Raw genomic sequence first — 6,791 nt, forward strand, 5'->3', positions numbered from 1 at the left:
TTTCTTGACAATGGATGGCTTTCGTTCCATGTTTCCCGAGATAAACAATCTATTACAACCTGTTTTAATCAAAAAATGTAAAAAAAAATCAAAATAAATTCAATAATGGGATTATAAAAGCATTTAAATCGAGTAATAAGGCTTTTCTAGGCATGAGTGACTATAAATGGTCTTTCTTGACAATGGATGGCTTTCGTTCCATGTTTCCCGAGATAAACTGTCACGATCCGGAACTCCCCATCGAGCCCGTGACAACCGCCGCGAAGCCTCGACAAACATTCTTCACCCCGAATGTTGATCGAAACCTCGCAAGGCTCTCGTATCAGCTTTCGCACTTCCCCGGTGAGTAATAGTTATCAAATAATCAAAATACGAAGGATTACAAATCATTTCCAAATCATAACATAACATATTGTTTTTTTTTTTTTTTTTTGCTCATAGGGGCATTTTCGTCATTTTTATCGAAAGCCTCGAAACTTGCTAAAAATGTAGTAGCTAAGTCGAAAATATATATTTAATGATTTAAAAAAAATTAAGTATCTAAAACGTTCATTTGAAAGCAAATTGTTGACAACTAGTACTATTCAAAAATAATAAATAAAATATTATATTTTCTCATAAAATAAATTTTTATAGAAATATTCGTAAATAATTTTTCGCACATGAAAGTAAAGTAAAAATTGTATGAATAGAAATACAGATAACCAAAATATAAGTTTTGATCTGCAATGACACGTGGGCTCCAATTGACCAAGAGGATGTAAGACTGTGAACTCTTACTTTCTATAATGTAGTTCCGAGCTTAGTTCTCGTCCTACTCGACTATCTACAAACTGTCCTGAGCCTGAAAAATGTATAGGAAGAAGGGGTGAGATTTTATAATCCCAATGAGTAAACAGATACCATCTAAAGTATCTAAAGTCGAGTAAATGGAGACAATTAAAATAAGTCATCATACCGTAATTTCATTACCTTTCAGTTCATTTCAACCAAATAAAATCAATCCATATAAATCGAGTAATCAACTTGGCTTATGAATTTCTTAAAACTTTGGCTCGTGCCAAAACTCATACTCGGTGATACCTTGCGCAGGGCATCTAACCGAGTCCGCCAAGGCTATTAAAATTTTGTATACACTTAAAATATATTTTAGTTTGAGAAAAATACAGCCGTTCCTTGGCGTTGGCTGAGTTCCCCTTCACGTGGTGGTTTGGCGTGAAGTGAACCCTAAGCTTTACCCCAGGAGATACCCTACGCGCCTCTCCGTTCGAGGTAATAATATAATGGAGTTTACCGTGCCCCTCTAATAGGCTGGTCCACGGAACCCCCTCTGCAGTAAATAATTAATATATACTCCACCAATTTAATAAAATTCATTCTAGCATGACATGGCAATTTATCGCAATCTAGCCTCTCAAGGCTGAATACACAATACAAATAATTCTGACACCAAAATCAATTTAGCCATTCATGCTCATATATTGTCATAAGCCATTCAATTTAAAACCATAAATTTACCACACAAGCAGACAGTCTCCAATTACTCTATTTTCAAAAGCAGTATTCGATTTTTCAGCAAATTTATAAAATTATTTTATAAAATCACAATTTCTCCTAAAACATAGCAATTTACCATTTAAACCCATTTTCCATAAAATCACACAGTTGTATAAAACTACTATAGATAATTAAGACGATAATAAGTTTACTCACTATGTCTAGAATGCAGACTTTCGAAGCACTCTGTCTACTGGTCCTCGGATGCAATTTCCTTGCCTTTACTGGAGGACTCACCACCTTGACACAGTACAAAATCGAGAATTTCACTAAGTTGGTACTAAATCAAAATTAAACTAATTTGGACTACCAATGCATGATAGGGAATGCAAAAATGCACTGGTAACTATCTAAATCCGGTATTAGCCTAATTCGTCTTATCACCCGATTAAATTCCTAACGGGTTCGTTTAAACTCCAATTTAATTCTTTTCAGTTTCTATACCTCAATTGCACCCAAATTAACTTAATGTCCCTCAGTGTGATGCAAATTATCAGTCCCAACAGCAAATTATGAAAATACCCCTAGTGGGTAAAAATTCGTATTTTTGCTCCGAAAATTCCCATTATTTTTCTAGGCTCATAATTCATTATTCCTTAACCAATTCTCCTAGAATAAAATCAAACTCATCCTCACTCACTACATGGTAAATTCAGCCATTAATGGTTGGAGGAGAAAATAAATTATTTTCTTGTTGTTTTGTTTCTAAATATGCTAAACTAACTAAAAACACTAACATAAATTAAAATCAAATAAATCCAACAACTTTCTCTCTCCTAACCCATTTTTTCAGAATTGAATTCATCATGAAAACATGTAATTTAATCATGGAAAATAAAGAGAAATGCTTGGGAATAAGAAAACTCAAGCTTAATAGAAAAAATCTCACCTTTTTCACTTAATTTCCTTGAAAATTCACACTTTTTCTTTGATTTTCTCTCTCTAGGGTTTTGTTTTCTCCTTTCTCTCTCTTGTTTCTTGCTTGGCCGAATGTTGAAGAAGAAGAATGGGTGGGCTGATTTTTTTTTATGCCTTTTTATTGTTTAATGAAATAATATTATTTTATTCATATTTTAAATATTTTATTAATTAATTTTTTTTTCTAGCCATCCACTTGTCCTATTTTTTTCACCATGCATTCCCTTTGACTTATCCAAGTCTTAAGTGAAATTTCCAGATTTTTCCAAAGTTTTGGTGGAGCAAATTTTTCAAAATTACACTTTTGCCCCCGAACTTTTCAAAAATTACATTTTTACCCCAAAAATTGAAAATTTTCCATAATGCATAATTTTCACTCCTCATACTCATTTCACACTCCAAATAATTAAATTTGATCAAAATCCTTTCAAAAAATTAAATTTTCGATTTCGAATGGTAAAATTACCATTTTACCCTTTTTTCTCCAAATTATACCGAAATTAAAATTTTTCACTTCTAAACCTCAAATCTTACTCCAATAAGTCAAATGGGGTCAAAAATCTTTTCTAAAAATTTCCATTTTGTCCCCAGGTGGCAAATGACCATTTTACCCTTGGATAGCGAAAATTCCAATTTGACTCCAAATTGATCCTCAAACTCCGAATCACCATATTAACCCATTCTGGGACTTTAAAATTCTTAATTTCATTGCAAATTCTCGATTTGATCTAGTTCGAGGCTTAAATCAACTTTATTGTACCTCTAGGTACAATACCGACTTTTGTAAATTTTTCAAGACTCTCTTAGCATGTAAACATGCTATCCACCACATGTATGTCATCACAAATATTTCTATAGAGTCGGGCTTGTCATCTTCTCCCCCACTTGGATCAACCATATGATCCTCCTTCTTGATTAACTTCGACATCCGGCTAAATATTAATTTTTTAATATTATTTTATTAATAAAATATTATTTTATTCTAAAAATTTTATCCTGTCTCCTTGGTACCAAAAATACCTTATTATGCCTCACTTGACTTCCAAATCGCCTTTTATCTCACAAATTCTCCTCCGATAAAATTATTATTATTTTATTATTATTTTCTCACTTGCGAAACATTTTATCCTAAACTACTCCTTTCGTCTTTTATCACTTCTAAACATTTTAATTGACCTCAATTTGCATTTGATCAACTTTATTTATCACCATATCAAAGTATGGGGTATTTCATAAACAATCTATTACAATCTGTTTTAATCAAAAAATGTAAAAAAAATTCAAAATAAATTCAATAATGGGATTGTAAAGGCATTTAAACCGAGTAATAAGGCTTCTCTAGGCATGAGTGACTATAAATGACCTTTTCTTGACAATGGATGGCATTTGCTCCATGTTTCCCAAGGCAAACAATCAATTACAATCTGTTTTAGTTAAAAAATGTAAAAACAATTCAAAATAAATTCAATAATGGGATTATAAAGGCATTTAAACCGAGTAATAAGGCTTTTCTAGGCATGAGTGACTATAAATGAACTTTTCTTGACAATGGATGGCTTTTGCTCCACGTTTCCCGAGGCAAACAATCAATTACAATCTGTTTTAATCAAAAAATATAAAAACAATTCAAAATAAATTCAATAATGGGATTATAAAGGCATTTAAACCGAGTAATAAGGCTTTTCTAGGCATGAGTGACTATGAATGAACTTTTCTTGACAATGGATGGCTTTTGCTCCACGTTTCCCGAGGCAAACAATCAATTACAATATGTTTTAATCAAAAAATGTAAAAACAATTCAAAATAAATTCAATAATGGGATTATAAAGGCATTTAAATCGAGTAATAAGGCTTATCTAGGCATGAGTGACTATAAATGAACTTTTCTTGACAATGGATGGCTTTTGCTCCACGTTTCCCGAGGCAAACAATCAATTACAATCTGTTTTAATAAAAAAATGTAAAAACAATTCAAAATAAATTCAATAATGGGATTATAAAGGCATTTAAACCGAGTTATAAGGCTTTTCTAGGCATGAGTGACTATAAATGAACTTTTCTTGACAATGGATGGCTTTTGCTCCACGTTTCCCGAGGCAAACAATCAAATACAATCTGTTTTAATCAAAAAATGTAAAAACAATTCAAAATAAATTCAATAATGGGATTATAAAGGCATTTAAACCGAGTTATAAGGCTTTTCTAGGCATGAGTGACTATAAATGAACTTTTCTTGACAATGGATTGCTTTTGCTCCACGTTTCCCGAGGCAAACAATCAAATACAATCTGTTTTAATCAAAAAATGTAAAAACAATTCAAAATAAATTCGATAATGGGATTATAAAAGCATTTAAACCGACTAATAAGGCTTTTCTAGGCATGAGTGACTAAAAATGAACTTTTCTTGACAATGGATGGCTTTCGCTCCATGTTTCCCGAGGCAAACAATCAAATACAATCTGTTTTAATCAAAAAATGTCAAAAAAGTTCAAAATAAATTCAATAATGGGATTGTAAAGGCATTTAAACCGAGTAATAAGGCTTTTCTAGGCATGAGTGTACATGAATGATGTTTTCTTGACAATGGATGGCTTTCGTTCCATGTTTCCCGAGATAAACAATGTATTAGAATCTGTTTTAATCAAAAAATGTAAAAAAAATTCAAAATAAATTCAATAATGGGATTATAAAGGCATTTAAATCGAGTAATAAGGCTTTTCTAGGCATGAGTGACTATAAATGAACTTTTCTTGACAATGGATGGCTTTTGCTCCACGTTTCCCGAGGCAAACAATCAATTACAATATGTTTTAATAAAAAAATGTAAAAATAATTCAAAATAAATTCAATAATGGGATTATAAGGGCATTTAAACCGAGTAATAAGGCTTTTCTAGGCATGAGTGACTATAAATGATCTTTTCTTGACAATGGATGGCTTTCGTTCCATGTTTCCCGAGATAAACAATCTATTACAACCTGTTTTAATCAAAAAATGTAAAAAAAATTCAAAATAAATTCAATAATGGGATTGTAAAGGCATTTAAACCGAGTAATAAGGATTTTCTAGGCATGAGTGACTATAAATGAACTTTTCTTGACAATGGATGGCTTTTGCTCCACGTTTCCCGAGGCAAACAATCAATTACAATATGTTTTAATCAAAAAATGTAAAAACAATTCAAAATAAATTCAATAATGGGATTATAAAGGCATTTAAATCGAGTAATAAGGCTTTTCTAGGCATGAGTGACTATAAATGATCTTTTCTTGACAATGGATGGCTTTCGTTCCATGTTTCCCGAGATAAACAATCTATTACAATCTGTTTTAATCAAAAACTGTAAAAAAAAATCAAAATAAATTCAATAATGGGATTATAAAGGCATTTAAACCGAGTAATAAGGCTTTTCTAGGCATGAGTGACTATAAATGAACTTTTCTTGACAATGGATGGCTTTTGCTCCACGTTTCCCGAGGCAAACAATCAATTACAATATGTTTTAATCAAAAAATGTAAAAACAATTCAAAATAAATTCAATAATGGGATTATAAAGGCATTTAAATCGAGTAATAAGGCTTTTCTAGGCATGAGTGACTATAAATGAACTTTTCTTGACAATGGATGGCTTTTGCTCCACGTTTCCCGAGGCAAACAATCAATTACAATCTGTTTTAATCAAAAAATGTAAAAACAATTCAAAATAAATTCAATAATGGGATTATAAAGGCATTTAAACCGAGTTATAAGGCTTTTCTAGGCATGAGTGACTATAAATGAACTTTTCTTGACAATGGATTGCTTTTGCTCCACGTTTCCCGAGGCAAACAATCAAATACAATCTGTTTTAATCAAAAAATGTAAAAACAATTCAAAATAAATTCGATAATGGGATTATAAAAGCATTTAAACCGACTAATAAGGCTTTTCTAGGCATGAGTGACTAAAAATGAACTTTTCTTGACAATGGATGGCTTTCGCTCCATGTTTCCCGAGGCAAACAATCAAATACAATCTGTTTTAATCAAAAAATGTCAAAAAAGTTCAAAATAAATTCAATAATGGGATTGTAAAGGCATTTAAACCGAGTAATAAGGCTTTTCTAGGCATGAGTGTACATGAATGATGTTTTCTTGACAATGGATGGCTTTCGTTCCATGTTTCCCGAGATAAACAATGTATTAGAATCTGTTTTAATCAAAAAATGTAAAAAAAATTCAAAATAAATTCAATAATGGGATTATAAAGGCATTTAAATCGAGTAATAAGGCTTTTCTAGGCATGAGTGACTATAAATGAACTTTTCTTGACA

At 31.4% G+C, this 6,791-nt stretch overlaps 1 long non-coding RNA gene across 1 annotated transcript; it reads right to left on the reverse strand.

Annotated features, from left to right (window-relative positions):
- Window positions 1-690: 690 nt before the first annotated feature.
- Window positions 691-2,589, reverse strand: LOC148763640 (uncharacterized). The gene is made up of 3 exons (XR_016025035.1): window positions 2,447-2,589; window positions 1,714-1,797; window positions 691-844 (listed from the first exon to the last, which is right to left on the reverse strand). It is a non-coding gene; the product is annotated as an uncharacterized LOC148763640 (long non-coding RNA).
- Window positions 2,590-6,791: the final 4,202 nt, after the last annotated feature.

This window comes from Theobroma cacao, chromosome 3 (genome assembly GCF_053813885.1).
Source record: "Theobroma cacao isolate CCN51 chromosome 3, ASM5381388v1, whole genome shotgun sequence".
In the NCBI taxonomy this organism is placed as follows: Eukaryota; Viridiplantae; Streptophyta; class Magnoliopsida; order Malvales; family Malvaceae; genus Theobroma; species Theobroma cacao.